This window comes from Armigeres subalbatus, chromosome 2 (genome assembly GCF_024139115.2).
Source record: "Armigeres subalbatus isolate Guangzhou_Male chromosome 2, GZ_Asu_2, whole genome shotgun sequence".
Lineage (NCBI taxonomy): Eukaryota > Metazoa > Arthropoda > Insecta > Diptera > Culicidae > Armigeres > Armigeres subalbatus.
The window spans coordinates 133,616,783-133,643,941 of record NC_085140.1 but is presented as its reverse complement, the minus strand read 5'-3'; the positions used below and the strand labels follow the sequence as shown (position 1 = coordinate 133,643,941).

Below are 27,159 nucleotides of genomic sequence, written 5' to 3'. Positions count from 1 at the left end.
TACCCCGAACAAGGGTAGTGGGGCTGGGAAGCTGAACCCCGGCCAGGTACCTGCAAAACCAGGGGAGGAAGGACCTGGAAAGGTCCGTCCACCCAGGAAAGACGTTGGTAAGGGGTTACGGCAGGCTGAGAGCTCTCAGCCGCCCTAGACCAGGGAAATAGAGGGGGTGACGCCTCCTGGACCCTGGTCAAGAACAAGAGGAAACCGAAGACGTCAAGGGCCGAAAAGAAGGCCCAGGCGAATGAGGGCAGCAAGAAGTCTAGGGTAGGCGCCAATCGCTCCAGGGGCGATGCCCTAGTCATCACGGCGGACGAGGCTAAGTACTCGGACGTCTTGAAGGCGATGAGGAGTGACGTCAAGCTCGGTGAACTCGGCGCCGATGTACGTCGAATAAGACGTACCCGAATGGGCGAGATGATCCTCGAGCTAAAGCGGTGCGTCTCGCAAAAGGGCGCCGCCTACAAGAAGTTGGCGGAGGAAGTCCTAGGCGAGACGGTCAAGGTGAGGGCACTCACGACGGAGGTGAATCTAAGGGTTAAAGACCTGGACGAGATCACCGAAGTCGAAGAGCTCGTCACGTCACTGCGGCGACAGTGTGAAGTGGAGGCGTCCACCACAGCCGTTCGGCTACGGAAAGGTCCGGCAGGGACACAGGTAGCATTGGCTCGGCTATCTGCAGTGGACGCCTCCAAGGTAGTCAAGTAAGGGAGCTTCAAGGTGGGGTGTTCGGTATGCCCTGTGGGCATATATGAGCAACCCGAAGTTTGCTTCAAGTGCCTGGAACCGGGGCACAAGCAATGGGACTGCAAAGGCCCTGACAGAAGCAAGCTCTGTCGACGCTGCGGATTGGAGGGACATAAGGCACAATGCTGCACGAACCCTCCCAACTGTTTGATCTGTTCCAGCAAAGCTGCGAACAGCAAGCACCCCATGGGGGGTTCGAAGTGCCCGACGTTTAAGCGTGCTGCAAAATCACAGTGCAGGTAACGCAGCTAAACCTGAACCACTGTGATGCAGCCCAGCAACTGCTGTGTCAGACAGTTGCTGAATGGGGGACGGATATCGCTATCACAGCAGATCCTTATAGGGTACCCGCCAGGAACGGTAATTGGGTCACCGATGGGTCTAAAATGGCGGCGATATGGACAACGGGGAAATTCCCAGTCCAAGAGTTGGTGTCTTCGACACACGAGGGCTTCGTCATTGCCAAAATCAACGGGGTCTTCTTCTGCAGCTGCTATGCGCCTCCTCCTGGTCCATCGAGCAGTTCGGTCGAATGCTAGATTGTTTGACGGCTAACTTGATGGGGCGTAGGCCGGTGGTAATAGCGGGGGACTTCAACGCTTGGGCCGTGGAATGGGGAAGCCGATCCACGAATCAACAGGGGCAGATCCTGCTGGAATCACTGGCCATGTTGGATATGGACTTGGCTAATGTCGGTACCAAAAGTACCTACAGCTGGAACGGGGCCGAGTCGATTATCGACGTTACGTTAGCCCTGGCCAAACGAGTAGTTCGAACTGGAGGGTAGATGATGGCTACACTCACAGCGACCACCTGGCGGTTCGCTACAGTGTCGACTATACGACCAGCATTCAGCGGACGGAAGAAGGGGCGAGGCCTAGCTCTCGTATGTGGAAGACATCATACTTCGACGACGAGGTGTTTAAGGAAGCGCTCCGCCGCGAGCACAATACTCTCGGTCTGAGCGGCGAGCAGCTGGTAACAGTACTCTCGCGTGCATGCGATGCCACCATGCCTAGGAAAGTCCACCCTAGGAATGGGATGCCACCGGCTTACTGGTGGACTCAAGCAATTCCGAACCAGCGACGCGCCTGCCTACGGGCAAGGAGGCGGATGCAGCGAGCACGCACAGAAGGGGAGCAAAAAAGGCAAAAAAGCCTGCTTCGAGGGCCTGTATCAAAGTGCCAACGCGAATCCATGGGGTGACGCCTATAGGGTCGTAATGGCCAAGACACGTGGGGCGATGGCCCCTACAGAGCGGTCTCCAGAGATGCTAGAGAGGATCATCGCGGGGCTCCTCCCACGTCACGACCCAAGTCCCTGGCCTCCCTTTGTGGAGCTGCCAGAGGCCAGGGTGACCGACGACGAAAGAGTAACTGTGGCGGAACTTGCGGGGATTGCACAGTCCCTTAGTGTAGGTATGGCGCCAGGACCGGATGGTATTCCGAACCTGACCATCAAAGCGGCCATCGCTAAGGCTCCCGAGATGTTCAGATCTGTCATGCAGAGATGCCTGGACGAGGGAGTCTTCCCTGAGGCATGGATAAGGCAGAGCTTGCTCCTATTGCCAAAGGCAGGAAAACCACCGGGAATCCGTCGGCATATAGACCAATATGCCTTCTTGATACGGCGGGGAAGGTGCTCGAGAAGGTTGTTGATACGCGCGGAGGGTGCGGATGGTCTATCGAGTAACCAGTTTGGCTTCCGAAAGGGTAAGTCGACGGTAGACGCTATCTTGTCGGTTACCAAATCCGCGGAGATAGCTATCCAGCGTAAGAGGAGGGGAGTTCGCTATTGTGCAGTAGTGACTCTCGACGTGAGGAATGCATTCAATAGTGCCAGTTAGGCAGCTATTGCAGATGCGCTCCTGCGTCTTGGAATTCCCGAGTACCTGTACAAGATTCTCGGAAGCTACTTCCAGAATCGAGTACTGGTATAAGACACAGAGGTTAGGCGGAAGTGCGTTGACATAACCTCAGGGGTACCGCAAGGTTCCATACTGGGTCCGGTGTTATGGAACGTCATGTACGACGGTGTCTTGGGGTTGAAGTTCCCGGTGGGCGTGGTAATCGTCGACATTGCTGACGATATTACGCTGGAGGTCTATAGCGAATCGATCGAAGAGGTGAGTTGACTGTAGCCCACTCGATCGCAATTGTGGAGGAGTGGATGAGTTCCAGGAAGTTAGAACTGGCTCACCACAAGACTGAGGTGGTTGTTGTTAACAACCGAAAGTCGGAGCAACAAGCGGTGATAAGGGCAGGCAACTGCACGGTCACCACTGAACGCTCCATCAAACTCTTGGGGGTAATGATCGACGATAAGCTCACCTTTGGTAGCCACTTCAATTACGCCTGCAAGCGTGCCTCCACAGCTTATAGTGGCATTGTCCCGGATGATGTCCAATAGCTCTGCGGTTTATGCCAGCAAGCGCAAGCTTCTGGCTAGCGTTGCTCTGACCATACTGAGGTATGGGGGCCAGCTTGGGGCACGACCCTGCGTATTAACTGCTACAGAACGAAGTTAGAAAGTACGTATAGGTTCATGTGCCTAAAAGTTGCGAGCGCGTACCGTCCCGTGTCGCACGATGCACTTTGCGTCATCACCGGCCTATTGACATCGTTATCGGTGAAGACATAGAGTGCTTCGAAATGCGCGGCACGAGAGGCATCCGTCGGTTGGCCTCAATGGTCAAATGGCAGCGTGCGTGGGACAGTGCCACTAAGGGTAGATGGACACATAGGTTGATACCGGAGATAGGTACGCGGATCAAAAGGCGCCATGGGGCCTCGCCCGAGTGTCCGGTGTGAGGAGGTTTAGAGGAAACGGCGGAACACGTGTTGTTCATGTGCCCGCGTTTTCGCACAATGCGTGACCACATGCTTGCCACATGTGGTCTGGACACTACCCCGGACAACCTAGCCCGGTGGCGCGTAGGCTCGAGGAATGGCTAGTTCAGGCGTAAATAAGAGGTGGTCCAAGGGTTCGGAGTCGGCTTCATGGGTCATACCGGTGCTCTGTGGTCGAACTCGATCCTTTTATCAAACAAGTGGCCGCGTGAAGAACAACATGGTATCGTCGCTTTCGCGGCGTCGGTCAACCGGGCGGGTTCCGAGCCCGAGGACGGAAAGGGGTCCTCGTCAAGGCTGGGGCAGGCGTAGGCACCGCGTCGGCAAGTCCCTCTGTGTGCTGGCGAATAGGCCCTATCGCAGAGAGGTCAATTTGGGGTGCACGCGGCATCATCATTCTAGATACCAGTCGTGCAGAGGGAAGCAGGCGCGAAGTCGACCCTTAGGGCGAGGACATAGGGCGTGGTAAGGCCACCTGGAAAGCCGGCAATGCGCTGGAACGATACCATGGTGTTCTTCTAAAAAAGCTAGTCACGATGTTCGATGCTGCAAGGACACGCAGCTAACCTCGATGGTACGTTATGCACTGGCCCCCCTTTGAAGCATTACTTTTTGGTTGTACCGAAGGGACGGTGGGCTTGGCGGTAATGGAAACGGTTTAGCGGGTCGGGGATGCAGTCCTGCCTCCCTCGTTTGCTGTTGGAGGTGGCCCCTAACCCCGCACTTCCTGGACAACCCAGGATGTCTGTTGAGCAGATTCCCCCTCCATTGCCATTGTGTGCACTGTCTCCGTTTAGGCCACGACACTCGGAACTGCTTCATGAACGCTCGATTTGATTCAGTGGCGAAAACACGGAGTCAAGGAATCCGAGCAAATGGAAGAAGCAAGCTCCAAGTAACTATGGGTAAAATCACGAGGCCGCCACGAAGACCTACCCGAAGCGTTCTGTGAAATCCGCCAGAAACCGCTACCAAAAACAGCCTCAACACCATCCGAAGTCGAACCTCTGAGAGATTCCGCACCCCTCTACACGTCAAAGCAGCTAGCTCCGATCTTCAAAACCTGCAAAATTTTGGTTGGCAAATAATGGGTAAAGCGTACCATTGGTACTTTACGTACTTGAAGGGATAAAATAGTCCCCAACTTGCGGTCCTTAGCTTGAGGTCCCTACCTCCTCGTGGCGCTGGCCGGGATACGAGTAACCTAAGGGAAGATCGGGTAACCCCGGTGGGAGCTATGGTCGTATGCTGACAGGGAAGGGGGGGGGGGGTTTGCTCCTCTCCGGAGGTGTAAATCTTACTGAGCGTCTGTTCTTCATGCTGGGATCGTCTCATAACAGCGTCTGTTCTCCATGTTAGGGGCGGTTGATCATCGTCCGAGTGCCAGCAAGGGACTCAGTGAAACTGTGCACCATGGTCCACCGGAAATAAGATGGAATCGTCCTCCGGAAATTTAGGTGGTTTGGTGTCAGGCCCTGCAAGCCAGCCTTTAAAAAAAAACTCACGCAACGAAAACAATCAACAAGAGAGTACGGACCGGAACCATCGGCGAAGACCACCGCGACGAAAAGGGACTAGCGATTGGAAACTCGGTTCGTGGAACTGCAAATCTCTCAACTTCATCGGGAGCACATGCATACTCGCCGATGTGCTTAAGGACCGTGGACTCGGCATCGTAGCGCTGTAGGAGGTTTGTTTGTTTGATGATAAGGACGCATTCTATGCGCACCTGGAAAGTGAGTACGAAGGCTGTCCAATCCACGACGTCAAAATTATCATAGGAGATTTGAACGCTCAGGTTGGCCAAGAGAAGGAGTTTAGACCGACTATTGGGAAGTTCAGCGCTCACCGGCTGACGAACGAAAACGGCCTACGACTAATTGATTTCGCCGCCTCCAAGAATATGGCCATTCACAGCATCTACTTCCAACAAGCCTTTCGTATCGGTACACTTGGAAATCACCACTGCAGACAGAATCACAAATCGACCACGTTCTGATTGATGGACGGCACTTCTCCGACATTATCGACGTCAGGATATATTGGGCGCTAACATCGACTCTGACCACTATCTGGTGATGGTTAAACTGCGCCCTAAACTATCCGTCATCAACAATGTTCGGTACCAACGACTGCGACGGTACGACCTAGAGCGACTGAATGTACCCGGCAGAACGTGGAACGTTATAGACGGAAGCGGAGACAGCAGACTAGCCTTTTTCAGGAGAAGAAACGCCGCCTGGAAGAAGCGGAGTGCGAGGAGATGAAACAGCTGTGCCGTTCTCAAGAAACACGCAAGTTCTATCAGAAAATCAACGCATCCCGCAAAGGCTTCGTGCCGCGAGCCGAAATGTGCAGGGATAAGGATGGGAGCATCTTGACGGACAAACGTATGGTGATCAAAAGGTGGAAGTAGCACTACGAGGAAAATTTGAATGGCGCCGCGTAGAGCTATGGAAAATTATGGACGAGAACAGCTTTCCAGACTGATCAAAGCAACGGTGGATGGTGTGCAAAACTGTGTGAAGATCTCGGGCGAACAATCCAGTTCATGCGAATCGCGTCGGGGACTAAGACAAGGTGATGGACTTTCGTGCCTGTTGTTGTACATTGCGCTAGAAGGTGTCATGCGGAGAGCCGGGGTACGATTTTCAACAGATCCAGTCAATTTATTTGTTTCGCGGATGACATGGACATTGTCGGCCGAACATTTGCAAAGGTGGCAGAGCTGTACACCCGCCTGAAACGCGCAGCAACAAAAGTTGGACTGGTGGTGAATGCGTCAAAGACAAAGTACATGCTTGTGAGCGGAACCGAGCGCGACAGGGCCCGCCTGGGAAGCAGTGTTACGATAGACGGGGATACGTTCGAGGTGGTCGATGAATTCTTCTAGCTTGGATCCTTGCTAACGGCTGATAACAATGTTAGTCGTGAAATACGAAGGCGCATCATCTGTGGAAGTCGGGCGTAGTGGTCGTACTTTTGTTACATAAGCACTTGTGGGGGCTTATGTAACTTGTCGCTTGTTATGTCGTTTGTCGTTTTCTTATGCACCATATAAATAAAAAAGGCCTTTTTTAATCTGACATGGGAGGAAAGGGGTTCAAAACCCAGAAAAATAATCGTAATACGTGTACGGCCTCCTATAGTGGATTTTAATGAAAAAGCGGTACACGAAGAAGGCTATTGAATCATCAATTGCATCATTAGTTAGGGAACTGAACATCATTCAAATCGCGGAAATTGCTGCGGTGGGCAGGACATAGAGCCAGAATGTTGGACAACTTGCCGGTGATAATGGATTTATGACCGACGGGTACGAGAAGGCGAGATAAGACGAGCAGCTTGGACGCGTGGAAGACGATTTACGGACACTTAGGGGTCGTTCAAAAATGACGTCCATGGCTTGAGGGGAATGGAGTCCTAAAAAATCGATTTGAGAGTAAAATAGCTTTTCGGTACAACTTTGTTGTACGAGAAAGGCAAAAAGGTAAACGTTAATTATTCCTTATCAATTCATGCCTACATTTGTTGTAGGATTCCTCAGTTTTGAGACTGAGAGATATCCGAAACGTTGTAGGTAATAAATTAGATCTGTTACACAAAAACTGCGTAAAAAATGAGTTGGGGCTCTAGCCCACGTAGGAAACGTCTTCTCGATGCTGCGTGCACGCGGCGGTGTGCATCAGGAAAATGCGGTAACGTAGAGTCACCGTACCGAAGCCCACATGCGTATTTTTGACGCAACGTGCACGCTTTCAACCTTCCACCAACTTACGCGAGTCAGCTACCTCAGACGGAACAAGTCTTTATCCAAAATCCCTGCACCGATGTCAGAAAAGCCTTGAACAATGATTGAAACGATGAACAGGCGGAACAGGCATACAAACTACAACAATATAGATACTTGGTAAAAATTCCGACCAGTTAGGGAAGATCCATTAATTACGTAACGCAAAAAATTGGCCATTTTCAACCCTCCCTTCCTCCCCCGATGTCACACTTTTTATATGAATCAATGAAAATGTTTGTATTCATTGTCACACTTCGGACAAATCCCCCCCTCCCCTCTAAGCGTATTTTAAGGATGCTCCATTAGGACATTCTAGATCTAACTCGGTGAAACGACTCTGACGAATATTACATCATCCCAGTCGTCCTCAATGGAAGCTTTCTAATGAAACTCCAATGATGTATTGGATTGATAGTTCTAAATGAAGCGAAGAATTTTCCTCGAATAAATCATACCTCAAGCACTCAAGCAAGCACACAGGTTTCACACCACGCGATAGCGCACATTTTTCCAGAGTGAAACAGGTTTTATCTTATTGATGTTGTTGCTTGTTGCATGTAGATACGTGACGCGAGGGGAGATTTTTGCTACGTGTGTTTGAGTCGTTTTGCTATCTATTTAAGACATGTTTTTTCCTTGTTTTCGATAACTATTTTAAAAGTTCGTGTACAAATTTAATATAATTTACTTCTTTTTGCCTTTCTCGTATACTAAGTATTTTTCTGATGCTTCTGATAATTTACAACTAGACATAAAGTTTCAGAAACTGTCAGAAACTGCACTTACAGATTGAGATGTGTCTAAAATTGAAAAATTCAGATAAACTATATAAAATTTTATATCGATTAAAATAAGTTTTCGTATACTTATACAAACAGTGTGAACTCTATCATAAATTGAGTTGTCCGTGTACTTGTGAAGCTATGTAACACATACTATGCAGTATTATACTAGAGTCAGGCTGGTGGTATTCGTACCATGCTAGAAGGCGGCAAGACAATGTTTCCAATGAAACAGGACAACACAAATCAATGTGACACTCAATTTATAATAATTGGTGCGAATGATTACAGTCAATGCTTAGTATAAACATGAAAATCAAATAATCAATATGTCTTCAAGATAGTCTAATATCATGCCTGAACGCAGAAGAAATGTCATATTGACCATAATGATGAATCCATGGAGGATCATCCATGAGGCCTGAATACCTATATGGATATTAAAGCGTGTTAAAGCTTTCATACAAATAATTCAGTCTCCGTCCGGAGGCGAACGAGCGTCAGAAGTGTTTCCATTCTCCTACAAACATGCCCCACATTCGACCTCGCGCAGGCACACCATCGATCGCAGCAGACTGGTGGTGCAAGGCAAAGGCACATAACAAACGCGTGGCGGACGAACAAGCAGACTACAAAAATACGACATCGAACGATAGCAGAACCGACACAACTTGGTTGTCCGGGGAAGTCGTGGAGAGAAATCGATTTTGCTGTACTGTACCAAGCGCTATAGGAAACAAAATGGCTACGGGTAGAAGTGTTGATCACTGAATCAACCCGGTTCGGAAGTATGTATTTGCCTACAATGTCCATTCACCTGAATAACTAAATTACATTGATAATATAACAAAAGTTATAACCATAACTTTTATATATACCATGGTCCTCCATAATCCAGATGATGATAAAAAAAGAAAACCGCAAGGATGAATCACTTATCGACTAAGTACAAATTGAACAGCTATGAAAAGACGAAATCTCGCTTAACTTTTCAAAAGGTCCTAAGTAACATTTTTTCATGAATTAATTTGAATACTGCAATCAATAGCTTTCATGTTGTTCTGTTGATTGCGCTATTCAAATTATTTCATGAAAAAAATGTTACTTAGGACCTTTTGAAAAGTTAAGCGAGAAATGGTTACACGAAGCAGCTTGCAGCACTGAACTCATGCCGCCATACTGCATTACGCTGTGTTGTACATAGACTTGTGACAAATATTTATAGAAATGAAATATGAAGCTCATTCTAAATTTGTCCTGAGTTATTGTTAACCGAAATGGGCGACAAGCGAAGTTGTTATTCTCGCAATACATATGTTGAACCTAACTTTGCTAGTGGTGCGCTAATCTCTTGATGAAATGCTAATACAACACATCATTAGCGAAGATGGGTTAACGAATCTCGCTTACTTTTAATCAGTCTTGCAAAATGTCGTGACCATCACCAGATGATCAGATATGAAATCAAAAACCACCACGCTTTTAAACGATGTTCTTTACTGACAATCACTGCAAGCGCATCGTGACATGTAGAAGCTGACACGTGAGGACCTTCGGTAAGCGTGACACCCAGATTGACAACCACAAGCTGAGAGCCATAAAGAGCATCAGGTCGGTCAGCTGTCAAAAGTGCAGGTGAGCACCGTTATTGATTGATTTTGTTGTCGTTTGATTGGACTGACGTCGTTTTTAATTGATAAATTGGATAAACCAATACAAGACAAAATTTTCAAAACGACTTATCTGCTTTTGTAAACAAAGATTCAAACGACGATTTCACGAATCTGATAGCTCTCCCACGCAAACCAACACCACCAATAGGTAGGTGAAGGTTTCCGCTACCTGTTGATGGTATTGGTTTGCGTGGGAGAGCTATCAGATTCGACAAATCGTCGTTTGAATCTTTGTTTACAAAAGCAGATAAGTCGTTTTGAAAATTTTGTCTTGAATAGTTAAATTAAGGGTTCATTCACAAATTACATAACGCTAAAATGGACCTGGGGCTGAAAGCCCCCACCCACCCTCTCGTAACGTATTTTGTATGGGTGGGTTCTGAAATTTGTATGGGCCGTATTTGTGAATGGCTCTAACTAAGTTTTTACCAATTTGATCCAGACTATCTTTTGAAAAAGGCCAAATTTTTTTTATTGATTTTTTCAAATGGATACAATAAAAAAACGACGCATCCTACAAAAAAAATGTTATATGGGTGACTATCGCAAAATCAATCAAATTTTCTAATAAAGATATCAGAAACAATTCAAATTGAGCCCTACACTGAAAAAAAAAACAGTTTCAACAGTTTCAAAAATTAAAACTCGATTTTCGAAAAAACGCTTTTTTTGATTTGTATGAAATTGTGTCTCAACATAGGTGATTATGTTCCCTACCAACCGTCCATACATCGCAAGCTGGGCACTTTGAAGGAAAAAAAATTTCATAACAAAAACTTTTTCTTGTCGAAATTATTTTCAGTGTATTTTTATCCGTTGCGATTAGTTACGACCTAAATATTGTACTCTGCTTGACTGTACAGGAATATTTAAATATATGTATGTATATGTTAAATCCACTGGCACTCCTTGACACTGAGAAAAAATCAATTCCGACAAGAAAAATGTTTTGTTAGAAAAACTTTTTCCCTTAAAAGTGTCAAGCTTGCGATGTATGGACGGTTGGTAGGGAACATAATCAGCTATCTTGAGACACAATTTCATACAAATCAAAAAGCGTTTTTTCGCAAATCGAGTTTTAATTTTTGAAACTGTTGAAACTGATTTTTTCAGTGTAGGGCTCAATTTGAATTGTTTCCGATATCTTTATTAGAAACTTTGACTGATTTTGCGATAGTCACCCATACAACATTTTTTGTAGGATGCGTCGTTTTTAATTGTATCCATTTGAAAAAATCAATAAAAAATTTGGCCTTTTTAAAAGATAGTATGGATCAAATTTGGAAAAACTATGTATGTACTTTTCTTTTAATAGCACCTCTTAAAATATTGTACAAGAAGTCAATATAAACAATAAGAACACTTAAATGTTCCCAAAAATTCTATTTTGGCTTCATGCATTTTTATCACAGCAAAATCCATTAATTCCGCTAAGTGGATTATTCCATTGCTGTCGAGCGTTGATTTCGAACCAAACACCGCATAGGTCAAGTGATCATCACGATAGTCAAGATGACATGGATATGACAACCACAACATCAGGAAAGTTTTCCTATCATTCATGCTGGTAATCACAGGCAGAAGAAGTGAAGACATGGTGAGTGACCAAGCGCTAGTTGCTAAAATGTCGCTTTCATGGTGATCGTTACACCAAGCATGTGAGATCCACATTGAGCATCACAATTGAGTACTTGACACATGACCTGGATTTTGTTATTGTCACGCTTTGCGTGACTTGTACGGTGACACTTTGCAGCACTGTACTTTATTCAAGTGTTCGCTGTAGAGCAGCGCATTTATGCTCAACGTAAAACGATATGGGAACCGATTTATAAAAACACCAACAGATTAAATTATGCCTACCTACTATGAAGATGTTAATTTATGATTAGAATGATTAGAATGATTGGTGCCGTATTTCTTTATTATGAGATGAATATATGTTCAGTAAGATGGAAAACGGAGCAGTTCCCCTATATATTACAAAAAAATGAGATTCATCCTAAACGATATTTTATCTACTACTACAAATCTAGGAGAAAACAAAACGAAAGTGCGTTATTGTTATCATATCATATCAAATATTTTTTTTATTTATTATCAGACTAAGGCCGGAGTGGCCTGTGCTGCACATAAAAGCTCGGTCCATGGCTGCACTTCGCCAACCACGCAGTCTGCGGAGGGTCCGCAAATCGTCCTCCACCTGATCGATCCACCTTGCCCGCTGTGCACCTTGCCTTCTTGTTCCCGTCGGATCATTGTCTAGAACCATTTTCATCGGATTACTGTCCGACATTCTGGCTACGTGCCCGCAGTTTTCCGATTTTTGCGGTGTGAATGATGGATGGTTCTCCCAACAGCTGATGCAACTCGTGGTTCATTCGCCTCCTCCACGTACCGTCCGCCATCTGCACCCCACTATAGATGGCACGCAACACTTTCCTTTCAAAAACTCCCAGTGCGCGTTGGTCCTCCACGAGCATCGTCCAGGTCTCGTGTCCGTAGAGAACTACCGGTCTTATAAGCGTTTTGTAGATAGTCAGTTTGGTACGGCTGCGAACTCTATTCGATCGGAGCGTCTTGCGGAGTCCAAAGTACATGCGATTTCCAGCCACTATGCGCCTCCGAATTTCTCTGCTGGTATCGTTATCGGCGGTCACCAGTGAGCCCAAGTACATGAATTCTTCAACCACCTCGATTTCGTCACCACCGATAGAAACTCGTGGTGGGTGGCTTACATTGACACGTCTTCGACGTGTTGATGACTAGTCCAATTAGTTAGGCTTCGCTTTTCAGTTTGATGTAGGCTTCCTCCATCCTCTCAAAGTTACGTGCCATGATATCAATGTCGTCGGCGAAACCAAATAACTGGACGGACTTCGTGAAAATCGTACCACTCGTGTCAATCCCTGCCCTTCGTATTACTCCCTCCAAAGCGATGTTGAATAGCAGACACGAAAGACCATCACCTTGCCATAACCCTCTATGCGTTTCGAAGGGACTCGAGAATGCCCCTGAAACTTGAACTACGCACATCTCCCGATCCATCGTCGCCTTGATCAACCGTATCAGTTTATCCGGAAATCCGTTTTCGTGCATTAGCTGCCATAGCTGGTCCCGATCGATTGTATCATATGCGGCTTCGAAGTCGATAAATAGATGATGTGTGGGCACGTTGTATTCGCGGCATTTCTGCAATACCTGGTAGAGCGTTCACCCATAAATCCCGCCTGGTACTGCCCCACGAACTCTCTTGCAATTGGTGTTAGTCGGCGGCATAAAATTTGGGAGAGTACCTTGTAGGCGGCGTTCAGCAATGTGATTGCGCGGTAGTTGCTACAATCCAGCTTATCGCCCTTTTTGTAGATGGGACACACGACACCTTCCATCCACTCCTGCGGCAGAACCTCATCCTCCCAAACCTTGGTAATCACCCAGTGCTTCACCACCGTGTTTAAACAGCTCTCCTGGTAGTTGGTCAACTCCAGGGGCTTTGTTGTTTTTCAGCCGGCCGATCTCCTCCTGGATTTCCTGGAGATTCGGAGCCGGAAGTCGCATGTCCTGCGCGCGTGCTCCTAGGTTCATTACCATACCATCACCGCTGTCTGCCATATCGCCATTCAGGCGCTCTTCGTAGTGCTGACGCCACCTTTGGATCACCTCACGCTCGTTTGTAAGAAGGTTTCCGTTTATGTCCTTACACATATCGGGCTGTGGCACGTGGCCCTTACGTGAACGGTTCAACTTCTCATAGAACTTTCGTGCGTTATTAGCGCAGTACAGTTCCTCCGTCTCTTCACCGTATCGATCTTCCTGTTGGCGCTTTTTCCTCCGGAAAATCGAGTTTTGTCTGTTCCGCGCCCGTTTGTATCGTGCCTCGTTCGCCCTCGTGCGGTGTTGCAGCAATCTTGCCCATGCTGCATTCTTCTCCTTAACTAACTGCTCACATTCGCCGTCATACCAGTCGTTTCGCTGATCCGGAGCCACCGTGCCTAGTGCAGCGGTTGCGGTGCTTCCAATGGCGGATCGAATATCTCTCCAGCCATCTTCAAGAGATACTGCGCCTTACTGCTCTTCCGTTGGGAGTGCCACTTCCAGCTGCTGCGCGTATTCTTGGGCTAGTCTACCGTCTTGCAGCCGCCCAATGTTTAGCCGCGGCGGACGACTCCTACGCGTGTTGATCACCGTCGAGAGTTTTGAACGCAGACATACTGCAACAAGGTAGTGGTCGGATTCAATATTCGCACTGCGTTAAGTGCGTACGTTCGTGATGTCGGAGAAGAATTTACCGTCGATTAGAACGTGGTCGATTTGGTTTTCCGTTACTTGATTAGGTGATTTCCATGTGGCCTTGTGGATATTCTTACGGGGGAAGAAAGTGCTTCGGACTACCATTCCGCGGGAGGCTGCAAAGTTTATGCATCGTTGGCCGTTGTCGTTCGATACGGTATGCAGACTATCCGGTCCGATGACCGGTCTATACATTTCCTCCCTTCCTACCTGAGCGTTCATGTCACCGATGACGATTTTGACGTCCCGCAGTGTGCATCCATCGTATGTCTGCTTCAGCTGCGCATAGAACGCTTCTTTCTTGTCGTCGGATCTCCCTTCGTGTGAACAGTGCACGTTGATGATGCTATAGTTGAAGAAACGGCCTTTTATCCTCAGCTTGCACATCCTTGCTTTGATTGCTGCCACCCAATCACGCGTTGGCGCATCTTTCCCAGCACTATGAAGCCGGTTCCCAGTAGGTTGGTGGTGCCACAGCTTTGGTAGAAGGTGGCCGCTCGATGCCCGCTTTTCCACACTTTCTGTCCTGTCCAGCAAATTTCCTGCAACGCTACGACATCGAAGTTGCGGGGATGTAATTCATCGTAGATTATCCTGTCGCAACCTGCGAAGCCTAGCGACTTGCAGTTCCATGTTCCAAGCTTCCAATCGTGATCCTTTATTCGTCGCCTAGGTCGTTGCCGATTGTATCGAGTCGTATTATCTTCTATGTCGTTCGTAATAGTTGTTTTTAAAGGCGGCTTATTGGGCCTGTGTGTCGGAGGGCCGTCGTGTCAGGGCTGTTTAGCGTCCCACCTAACACCAGGACTTGGGCTTGTGCGCTTTGAGCGGCACACGGTCGCTTTGGTGGAGCCTACTTGCGGATACATGCAGCTTTTTATAGAGGTTTAACAGGGCCCACTGTCAAACCCCACCACATCCTAGGCAGGCGCCACAACTCGCATATGGCCTGGGGAGGGATCGTCAAGCCCTTGGACATAGTCCCTGCTGCCCATATCAAACATCTTCTTCTTCTTATTGGCATTACATCCCCACACTGGGACATTGCCGCCTCGCAGCTTAGTGTTCATTAAGCACTTCCACAGTTATTAACTGCGAGGTTTCTAAGCCAAGTTACCATTTTTGCATTCGTATATCATGAGGCTAACACGATGATACTTTTATGCCCAGGGAAGTCAAGACAATTTCCAATCCGAAAATTGCCTAGACCGGCATCGGGAATCGAACCCAGCCACCCTCAGCATGGTCTTGCTTTGTAGCCGCGCATCTTACCGCACGGCTAAGGAGGGCCCACCTAACATCATGACTTGGGCTTGTGCTCTTTGAGCGGCACACGTTGGCTTTGGCGGAGCCTACTTGTGGATACATGCAGCTTTTTATAGACGTTTAACAGAACCAACTGTCAAACCCCACCACATCCTAGACAGGCACCACAACTCGCAGATGACCTGGGGAGGGATCGTCAAGCCCTTGGCACTGCCCAGAACCGATCGAAAATTGGCCACCAAGGAACCAGCATTCCAGGGCGTTCTGGAATGTGTCCAGATGGATCAGCCTCAAAACACATTTCTATGGACTTGTTTTGTAAAATAATTAAGTTTGACATGTCGCAAGCCAGGTTTCAGAATTGAATAAAAAGTTGTCACTTCCACGTGGAAACCAGCATTCCAGAATGCTCCGAAATTTGACCAGATGAACCAAATTCCGTTAAAACACATTCCTATGGACTTGATTTGCAAAATCATAAAGCGTCGCAAGCCAGGTACTTCAGGATTGTTTAAAAATCCAGCATTCCAGAATTTCAGAATTGATTAAAAAGTGCTGAGAAACATCATTTTGAAAATTTAGTTTTCCATGAAATTGGGGGTCGGGTACGAAGGTGTTAACGACAAATAATTTGTTATCAACATCTTTATCATATACCACCAATACCCAACAATCTATATCCTAACCGGATTAGGGACAGGAGGTCGAAAGGACAAAACGTCGAAAGTGATAAAAGGTCGAATGGTAAAAAAGCGAAAAGGATTTCTTTTAATTCCTCCTTTCTTCTTTGTTTTTCCTTCTTCCTTTTTCCTTCTTCCATCTTCCTTCTGCAATCTTCCTTTTTCCTTCTCCCTTATTAATTCGTCCTTATTCCTTATTCCTTCTTCTGTCTTCTTTCTTTCTCCTTCCATTTCTCTTCTTTCCTCTTTTTCTTCTTTCCATCTTTCTCCCTCATTTTTCCTTCTTTCTTCTTCTTTCCTTCTGCTTTCTTATTTTTTCTTATTCCTTTTTCTCCCCTGTTCCTTCTTACTTATTAATTTATCCTTCTGTGCTCTTCCTTCTAGTTTCTCCCTTCTCTTTTATTTTTTCCTATTCTTCTTTCTTATTTCTTATCTTCTTTCTTTCCTCTTCCTTTTTCCGTCTTAGATATTGTCTTCTTTCTTCTTCCTTCTCTCCTCTTTTTTCTTCCTTCCTTCTTTCTTATTCATATTCTTTCTACCTTTTTCATTCTTTTTTGCTGGTTGCTTCCCTTTTTTTCCTTATAATTCTTTTTTATTTCTTTCATTTTTTCCTTCTTCATCGTGCTTCTTAATTTCTATATCATTTTCTACATTCTTTTTATTTTGTTCTTATTTTTGTTTGTCTTTCTTTGTCTTTTTTTCTTCTTCCTCCTGTCTTCCTTATTTCTTAGTTATTCTTCCTTTTTTTCTTCTTTATTTCTTATTCCTTCTTTCATCTTCTTTATTATTTTTTCCTTCTTCTTTCCTCTTCTTCTTTATTCATCTTTCCTTTCCTTCTTTCTTCTTCTTTCTTCCTTTTTCCTTCTTCCTTATTCTTTCTGCGTTCATTTGTCTTTTTTGCTTCCGATCTTTTGTCCCTTTCGAACCTTTGTATTTATGTGTATGTGTGTTTATGTATTTTTGACCTTTTGTCTTTCGACCATCTGTCCTTTCGACTTCTTGTTTGTAGACCTTTTGTCATAGATTCATCCATACTATCGTCTCTGGATACAGAGAATTATTTGATTGTAATTTAATACGAAAGCATGTATGTGACGTAAATATAACCTGCGATGTACCACAGAGAAACAGACGTCTCACTTAACACATGTTGCTCGTTAGCCTTTCAAACGATGGCTTCAATTCTTCGTAGTTTTTCGGTAGGCCACCATTGGCGCTGCCAACGATTTTGCTTGTGCTTGACTTTTGCACACTGCCGCCATGTGTAGACAAGCGGCAATTAGCTTGTCTACACACAGTGCATTTGGCATTGGGTAATAATGTTTTCGTAACGGTGATTTGGGTTGCATTTTGTTATAAGAGGAGGTCTATTTCTCTGTAGTTCTATCTTCATTTCTTTAAAAAGGATTTTTGTGTGTTTATTCCACTTAATTTTTATGGCGTCATATGTTTCCACGAACAAACTAGAATTAAATCGGATTATCTATTGAACTGAGTTTACTTTCACATATTTCACCGGCCACGTCCTTACAGTAAATATCAACAGGAATGAACGGCCTTACTGCTAAAGTTGTAAAACTACAATCAAATTAAACTACAAACTACAATTAAATAAAAAAGCTTCTAACAAGTGAATTCATTAAACATAGTATGCACTGAAAATATTATATTCAGGAATGGTTTCTTCAAGACATCTAGGAACTCTATTTATCTCCACAAGTGGAGGGTAAATACGTTATATGAAGATTTCGAATTTTCACGCTCGCCAAATCGTTTTATACTTAGTCGACCCTCTTTGCTTGTTGAGCTTTCCGCCTTCTTCTACCTGTCGGGTCGAAGCGAACACCATCTTTGCAAGTTTCCTTTCCAGTGTCCAGCATGTTGTAACACATCGTACTCTTCAAGCTTTAGCTACCTTCTGGATACATGGTTCGGCGTAGAGTTGGGCAAGCTCGTAATTCATCCTTCGCGCCACACACCGCCAAAGATGGTCCTAAGAAGCCGTCTTTTAAATACTCAGAGATCTTATGATCTCCGATCTTATGATGCATTTGGTGCGGGTGTGAATCTTTTTTAACACCAGTTTCTTCTAGGGCCGGTAGTAGATGACAGATGATGATCCTTCGTATTTCACGACTAACATTATTATCAGCTATAAACGAGAATCCATTATAGACGAATACATCAACCACCCAGAAGGTATCCCCATAAAACCGCTTCTCATCAGGCGGACCCTGTTGCGCTCGGTTTCACCCGCTGGCTTGTACTTTGTCTTCGACGCATTCATCACCAGTCATACTTGTGTTGTCTCCTTGTCGTAGTCCCGGCGGGCTTTTCAACATAGTATTCTATTAGCATTTCCTCAGTTATTAATCGAAAGCTTTTCTATGCCCGCCATTGCATGAGTATGTATCTTGTGTGGCAAGTACAATGGATACACTATGCCCAGGAATTCGATAAAATTTTAAACCCGAAAACATCCTAGACCGAACCGAGAATCGAACTTGCCATCTCCGGATTGACAATCCTACGCATTTGCTTGCAAGGCTACTGGAGACCTTTTGCACATCACTCACCGTTGATTTCAGTCTTTATCAGCTTCCCGGGATAGCTGTTCTCGTCCATAGTTTTCCATAACTATACGTCGTATTACTACTAGATTTCGATTTCATTCATTCGATTTCAAGGTTGAATACTAGTAATTTACTAGTATTCAACCTTGAAATCGATTAACAGATATTGCGTTGGGATATGATATTCACTGCACTTTTGAAGGACTTGCCGTACAGTACAAATCTGGCCCGTTGTCGAGCGATCACTCGAAAGTTCTAACACTCCAGCTTATCGCCTTTCTTGTAGATGGGGCATATGACCTTTTTCTTTCACTCCTGTGGTAGTTGTTCTGTTTCCCAGATTCTGACTATCACACAGCTAAAAATAACTATATATGATATACGTGTCGCAATTATAATTTTTTGCAATAGCCCCACCTTAAAGGGGCTGTCCATATACCACGAGGACAGTTTAGGAGGGAGAGGGAGTATGTCGATTGTCCACGGTCCATACAAATTTTTGAAAATTTATATGAGCAAATGTCCACGCTGTGAAGGGGGGTATCTATATGCCTTGCCGGGTAAAATAAAAAAGCATCACCCAGCCCCCATTTTGTTTTCGAGCCATCAAGGTGCATTCATGTTTCATTATAACGATTGCGGTTTTGCAGAGAAAGAATAATAACAAAAGTCACACCACATGTAGTGATTTGTTCAGAAATCTCTTTTTTCGTATTTTCCATTAAAATAAATTAATTGGCACTCCTACAATAATGAGCAAAAATACATCCCAAGCATTTCGGACGTGCTAAATGATAGCAAACAAATTCCAAATGAACGGCGCTGATTGTTGAGTGGTGAGCATGCCTAGCTCTCAATCCAGTGACCCTGGGTTCAATTCCAGTCGACATTTTATTAAAAGAAAAATGTCTAGCCCCACACCTTCTCACGCATAGGAGTAAACATTGTAGATTGTTTCATCACAAAGCTTAAAGACAAGGCGGTAACAATACAACGACAATGGCAGTTAATTCATGTACAATTTATGTAGTACCGTTCTTACGTGTGAACGCCGCCACGCCCCATCTTCCGGCTAATAAAAAAATTCATCTGTTGCAATGCAACTACACCTAAAATTTGCATAAGTAATCCGCTATCAAAGACAGTACAGTTTTGAATCATATTCCGAACGTTACGCGATTTCACTCGCAAACACTCGCTTTGAAAGGGCTCGGAATTTGAGTCATGAGGTAGTCTGCTTCGATACGAGGTAAAACGGCATGGTTCTCCGTACACGGGACAAATCAAAGCTCTTAAATGAGACAAAACCAAATTTGCTCTTAACCACGAGACAAAAACCCCCAAACTCTTAACTGAGACAAAATGTTCGGGACCTGAGTCAAAACGGTACACATCTAACAGCTCTGAAAAGCGAAAATTAAATGAACGAAGCAAGCTCTATGCTCATTACCAATGGCAACAATGCACGAGAATTCGTTGGGAACGTTGGCTCGACGGTAGGTGTTTCGTCGAATATTTTATGTTATTTTGTTTTCAATTAATTGGGAATACCGTTGTAGAATGTTATGAAGCCACTTTTCCAATAACTGAAAAAATAGCCTAAAGTGTATTTCAGTTCATGAATAATAATAGTATATAAATCCGCACATATAGAACATTGAATAAAACTATAAAAAGAAATATGTATATAATAAATATAAATGATTGATGTTAGAAAAACTGAAAGCTAAAAAGATAACCGAATGCATTATGAGCCCCAAATTATAAGCAAAACACACTCAAAAACATATCTACACCGATCACACCTAAATAAAGCAACAGCGATGCGTTATGACCTTGTGAGCTACGCTACCACGATGCCTCTCCCTTTTTACCGTAACTACTCGCGAACGAGTGAACGGTCAGCATCGAGGCAACAAAACGTTATAAAACATCACATAGGGAAAAAGTGAAATGAAATCAATCCGCCGCTTGTTTCGTACAGTCGAAACACTCTTGCTAACACAGCGCAGCAAGAGAAAACTTCCCTGTGTGCCAAAACCAAATTAACAATTCCCATAGCTTTGACTTCTGTTTGATTCTCGCTAACGATCATCACAGTGTGCGAGCTACTGTTATATGTGTATCTACTTGTTATAAATATAACGCTTCAAATTAACTCACCGGTGTGAAGCACAGGCACCGAGCTAACAACAAACTCACAGCGTAGCTAACAAAGACAGCACGTCCGTTTGCTAGCAGCGTCACACTAATACTAACGTGGCGGCAATCAAATTCAATAGAAACTCATTTCTCACTCGAGGAGAAACGTCGAGCACGAGAAGAGCCGAAGTTACCCGAATAAATACGAGCACATTTTTTCTTTAGTTTTTGGAACATTTTTAAATATTTTAGATAATATTCTAGACCTAATAAATCATAATTAAATCTAATTGATCGATGGATCCAAATTGCAGTATTGTTTTTCTTTAACAATAAATCCCGGCTGGTGTACAACTGATATCATTTTTTTTTATTTAACCCCTATCAGTAAATATCACATTCAGGTTTCCATCGGGCAGTGATTGCGCTCAATCAAATGAGTGAAGCAAGTGTGCACAAAGTTGTTGGTTTTGTTGCAGGAACGTTTCGAATACAACTGTTTGCTGTGTAGGAGTGGCATGTACTGGTTTGAAGCACTCTTCTGGTCGTTTTTCACTGAAAACTCGCTTTTTTAACACACGGCTTTATTTACGAATACACTAAGCAAAAACGTTAGTTAACTTACTTCAACTATGTCATAAAATCGATAAATTCCCCCTCTCCCACCATTACACCCCCCCCCCCTTCAACCCACCCTTTCAGATTTGATTTTTTTAGGTTATTACGGTCGGTGGCAATTCCAGTTCCAATTTTCCGAAATTACATATATCGATCATCTACGTTACGGCCGCTCCCTCACATAGGTACTGATGATGAAGAGAAAAAGGGGAGGTAATTAACTATAAATGAATACAGCAGCTATAGTCACTAGCATTTTTGCTGACTCAGTCAGGCAGGACCTTAACATTTAACATACACTTATCACTTATTAAGCGTATGTTTATGAGGGAAGGGGGGAGGGGGAGGTGTGGAATGTGTTCTGTTTTTTTAAAGCTCCATACAAAAAATATGTTTTTCAGAAAACAAAACCTATGGGGGAAGCGGGGTTAGAGAGCCTATAACAATCCCCTTCGCAATTTGTGTATGGCCCCCCAGCCGCTGATAATCGCATTACTTGCTGACTAAAGATAATTTCCAAAAGCATGTTAAACATTTAATGTTCACAACATATTTAAAACTCTCCTGACGTATTTTTATACAAATTACGTAACGCTAACATAAACCATGATGATGCAGTTCAGAACTTCGTAAGGCATTCTGCGTGGTTTTTAATTATAATCAATTGACCAATCACACTGAAACCGCGTGGCGTGGTTTGTGGGAAATGCCTTAGCCACGCGATAGTGCTTTGTACATCTCCAGTTAGTCATGCGATGTATTGCCAATGCGGATAGGGCAAACTCGATTCTTGGCACCGTATTGATGCAATGAATCCACACATACAAAGCCAAGCTCCAGTAGAAGCGTAAAGGTACAACAAAAAAACAGAGACGAGTTCTCTAGAAATGAAAGTTAAGTGAAAACGTGATGTAAGCTATGGACATTCCCTAGCCAATTTATCCGTGTATAACAAACAACGTTATAAAGTTGATGTCCCCATACACCTACTAATCTTTTAGACAATTTGTATTCTAAGTCAAATTTCATCCAACTTTTAATAAAATCATTCAAAAAATGTATAAACTCCAGCTGGGGTACCGCGATTGGTCGGACACGTTTTATTACCTTTCAAGCATTCCTTCCCCCACAATCAACACCGCACAACTCTTCGATCGCAGCAGGCCGCGCTCTCAGAGGCAAACGCTGACATGTAGGACGAACAGCAGCAAGCTGCACTGCTTGCCGTCATGTGCTACATTGGAAGCAGAAGCGAGCCAGCTGAACGACTGTAGCTGTAGGAGCTGTTGATATGAATCGATTTTGCAGTACTGTACAGAAGTGCTGTAGAAACAAAATGGCGCCTGGGTGGTAGATAAAGGACGTCAGAAGTGAGACTAAGATGACTTTTTTGTGCTACATCTTTAATATTTTTTACAGATACAGATTCGTCTGGTGCCGCCCCCTCATGTAGCATGACGTATTTTATGAATGGTACATTTGAGGTTCGTAGATAATTAAAACTGATTGCGTTTATACGTGCATTTTTTTCAGTCGAAAGTCCAGTACTTACATCCATGTTAATTTGTTGCGTAATTTATAATTAATTCATTTATAATTGAATAATTCATTAAAATTGGCCTTATGAATGAAATGAACAAATAAAAGTAGGTTGCACTCATGTGTTTACGAAAATTTAAAGTGCTTTGTCACAAATCATGATCCGGAATATTCGAAATAAAACTCTTGATATTGTAGCTACCAGAACCCAGAACCATGCATTTTGCTTAGACTATCAACATCGCCATAAGCGCACACATCTAAACAGAGAAATATACGACATATATGAGAGGCGCCGTGCGTAGTCGTCAGCCCGCTTTCCAAAGAGTGTGATGTGTATAGCCGTGCAGGGTGCTGAAACGAAAACGACGAGTGTTCCAGTATCAACGACAAGTAAGGATACTGAAGTTCACCTGGAGGATAACCTGCTCTGGAGGAAGGTTATCAACTTAAAGAGGGTTAAGGGAGAGAAAAAGAGATCCATGCCCAATGAGAGGAGGTACTCGTAAGAATGAAGATGTTCCAAGACAACGTGGGTAAGCCCCAATACAGAGGCTAGGCAATTATCGTCAAAGCTAGGTCAGAGCCCTTTAAACATTTGAGGTAGTCTAGTGCAAAAGGCTGGACATAATCATCGAGGTCGAGGCATGAACACTGCGATGCAGAGGGTTTGAGGTCATTTGGCCGAATGCCGGAAGAAGGAAAAAGGAAGAAAGAAGAAGGAATAAGAAACAAAGAAGAAGGAAAAAGGAGGATGGAAAAAGGAAAAGGAAAGAAGGAAGAAGAAGGAATAAGGAAGAAGAGAGAGGAAGAAGGAAGATAGAAGAAGGAAGGAGGAAGAAGAAAGAAGGAAGGAGGAAAAAGGTAGAATGAAGAGGAAGAAGAGAAAGGAAGAAGGAAGTAGGAATAAAGAAGAAGGAAGAAAGCAGGAGGAAGAAGAAGAAAAAAATAAGGAAGAAGAAAGAAGGAAGAAAGGGGAAGAAAGAAGGAAGAAGGGAAAAGAAGTAAGAAGTTCTTAGTTCACTTTTCTTTGCCTACTTTTCACATCTCACTTCCCACTTCTTACTTCTCATTACTCACGTTACATTTCTCACTCTTCGCTACTCGTAATCTGAGTTCAAATTTTATAACTATTCGGACAAAGGGCATTCGGCCAAACGACCCGTTCGGCAAACGGTATTCGGCCTAATGGCGTTCACAAATTACGTAACGCAAATTAGGCCAACCCGAGCAGCACTAGTCAGACAAAAATGCTTGCAGCAACATGATTGTAACTAAATCTGGTCACATATCAGTTGGGGCAACATATGTGATACATGGGTGCAGTTATGGAATTGTTGACTCCCTTCCTCCCCCCACGAAACTTTTTTTGCAGGATAGCGAATTATTTTGAGGGTATGTGGGACGAAGTCGACGGAACGATTGGTTCGACGAAGAGTGCAGACAGATTCTGGAGGAGAAGGACGCAGCGCAGAAGGTCGCGCTGCAGCAAGGGACCTGGCAGAACGTGGAACGCTATTAACGGCAGCGGCGACAGCAGATCCGCCTTATCCGCCGCCTGGAAGAAGCGGAATGCGGGGATATGGAACAGCTGTGCCGTTATCAAGAAACACGTTCTATCACCTCAGAACCTCAACGCATCCCGCATAGGCTTCGTGTCGCGAGCTGAAAATTGCAAGGATAAGGATGGGAGCATCTTGACGGATAAACGTGTGGTAATCGGAAGGTGAAAGCAATACTTTGAGGAACACTTAAATGTCACTGTAATCAAAGGCATTAAGCACCAAGGTGGCGGCCGGTGATGACTACTGATTGAACTACTACTGTGAACTCATCAAGATGGGCCCGGAAAAGCTGGCTACTTGTCTGCACATACTGATAGTCAGAATCTTCTGTTTCTCCCTTAAGGCGATCCTCCTCAAGCAAACGCTCGTTAGCTTCATTGCACGTCAGCACGACAATTCCGCTTCACCATGTTCTCAAGCCTCTTTCAGATATCAAGGCATGCAATCCTTCACACAGATATCCAACGGCTTCCACTCTTTGTCTGAGTCGAAGTTCATTCCCATTTTTTCCCTGGGCATGTTTCCGGACCAAAATCAAGCCACTGTCCAGTCCCCGAACGTACAACACTTCTCTTGATCACCTCGTTCACTTTATCTTTAACATCAATACATTTTGGCGTGCCTTCGCCTATCAGGCAGATTCCACGGCAGAACCATTCGCCAACGTCACATCTCGCTTCACGCTCATATTGATTTTGCTGAAGAATGCCCCCGGTCACTGGTCATGCAGCCGAACAGCCACTATCCACGTACCAGTTTCCCTGCTGATCACCTCCCACACCGAATCAAATTTGGGGGTCCCTTTTCACTACCTTTTCGCCTCCGGCTGAATTCATATCGAAGCACCAGACCATTTGTCCGGTTGTGTCCCGTTTTTCGGTATTGGTAACAAATTCGTTTCTTCGTACGTTCGCTTCTTCTTCTGTGCACATTCAATGTCCAATGTCCAACCGCTGCTTCACAAACTCGATCGTCTGGTCCGCTTCTGACGGGCTCTCCATTGCCGTCACCAGACTGTCGTACGACTCTGACAAACTCCGGTAGATTATCGCGACCTGTAGCGAACTTTCGATATTCTGATTATCACACGACAGCCTATCAAAGAACTCATCGATGGCGAATAGGTGCGCACCCTTTCCGTCGTACTTTTTCAGTTTTGACCGCCAATTTGGTGTCTTTCACCAACGGCAACTGATTATCTTCGACATTAGACATTCGACATTATTTTACGTTTCAATACCAAATTTTCAAAACGACTTATCTGCTTTTGTAAACAAAGATTCAAACGTCGATTTGACGAATCTGATAGCACCCCACCAGGGAATCCATTTTTCGTCGATGCCCATACGAAACAAACGACAAAAGAGAACAAACGACAAAGCTTTGTTTTTGTCAGAGATAATAGTGCTGTCCAATGAGCAGCTCTAAGTAGCTCGAAGTTGTTCCCGTCCTGCTCGTTCTTTTTTGTCAACAAACGGGCATGAGCGTGACAAAGATCCGAAAAATTTTGTCCACGACAAAAAAGAACACAATTTTGTTGCTAACTTTTCATTCCGTTATTTTGCATTCTCTCTAGAGCAAATTTCGGTTTTATGCTATCGTAGTTTCTACTTTCATGGAAATATTCGAGAATCTAACGCTGATTACAAAAATAGTCTCGTATTCTCGGAAATATTAGAGCATGCAAGGCAAATGATTCTTGTCATATTGTGTTCAGGTTCTGACAAAGGGTATATTGGGCGTTGCTCGAATATTGATTCCCTGCAGCCCACGCAAACCAACACCACCAACAGGTAGTTCAAGCCTGTCCATTGATGGTGTTGGTTTGCATGGGAGTGCTATCAGATTCGTCAAATCAACGTTTGAATCTTTGTTTTTAGACACTGAGGAAAACGTACGGATGATTTTCAATCAAACGCCTTATGAAAATTTGCCACAAGGAATCGGTATGAATTTCAATATGTTGCCTTATAATTGATGATTTTTATTTGAAAAAGAGTGAAGTGCGGCAGACTGGGTTCGAACCATGGACGTCGGGGTCGGGAGGCCGGTATGTAGACCACACGCCCATCGACGCTTGATTACTCGGGAAGGTAACTGCGTATAAGAAGCACTGTTGGTGGAATAATCAGTCGAAGATTCATAAGGCGCCAATTATGAATTTCGATAGTCCAGTTCGCTGAGTGGAAAGCAAATAGGGGGAACGACGGCTTTGGCAGGTTTTGTTCTATTATTGGCAGGGTTTTGACTGACTAGGCTCAAATTTGGCCTAAACATTCTTTGCATATCAAAGAATATTGTGGCCAAATTTCATAAAATTTGGTCGATAAAAACCCCCCTTCCAATAATAGAACAAAACCTGCCAAAGCCGTCTTTCCCCCTAGGTTATTTCGAAAATTTGGTATTGGTTTAATAAAAATGCTTAAATATCAAAACCAGCGTAAAAAACCGTGTTAAAAACCGCATAAAAAGTTTTTTTTTTTCAAGAAAGATGCTTAAATTTCAAAATCCACTTAAAAAGTGTCAGTGTGTCACAATAGGGTAAATGAAGTATTTTGGACATCTGAATATATTTTGGACTTTTGACTATATTTTCTTTAATTTTGTTTTGTTTAATTATGTAGCTAATATGGTTAAAAATGGCA

General features: G+C 44.4%; 2 protein-coding genes across 4 annotated transcripts in view; one reads left to right on the top strand and one right to left on the bottom strand.

Annotated features, from left to right (window-relative positions):
- LOC134210871 (activating transcription factor 7-interacting protein 1-like) overlaps nt 1-27,159 on the bottom strand; it is an 81,973-nt gene that overhangs the window by 35,775 nt on the left and 19,039 nt on the right. The window contains exon 1 of one of the 3 annotated variants that reach the window (XM_062687260.1): nt 20,814-20,909. The exons of the other annotated variants lie outside the window; for them this stretch is intronic. The gene's annotated coding sequence lies outside the window, so the exon portion shown is untranslated. Of the gene's footprint in view, nt 1-20,813; nt 20,910-27,159 lie in introns of those variants that run through there. 3 annotated transcript variants of the gene reach the window in all.
- LOC134209254 (uncharacterized) overlaps nt 1-27,159 on the top strand; it is a 49,039-nt gene that overhangs the window by 2,961 nt on the left and 18,919 nt on the right. The window lies entirely within an intron of this gene.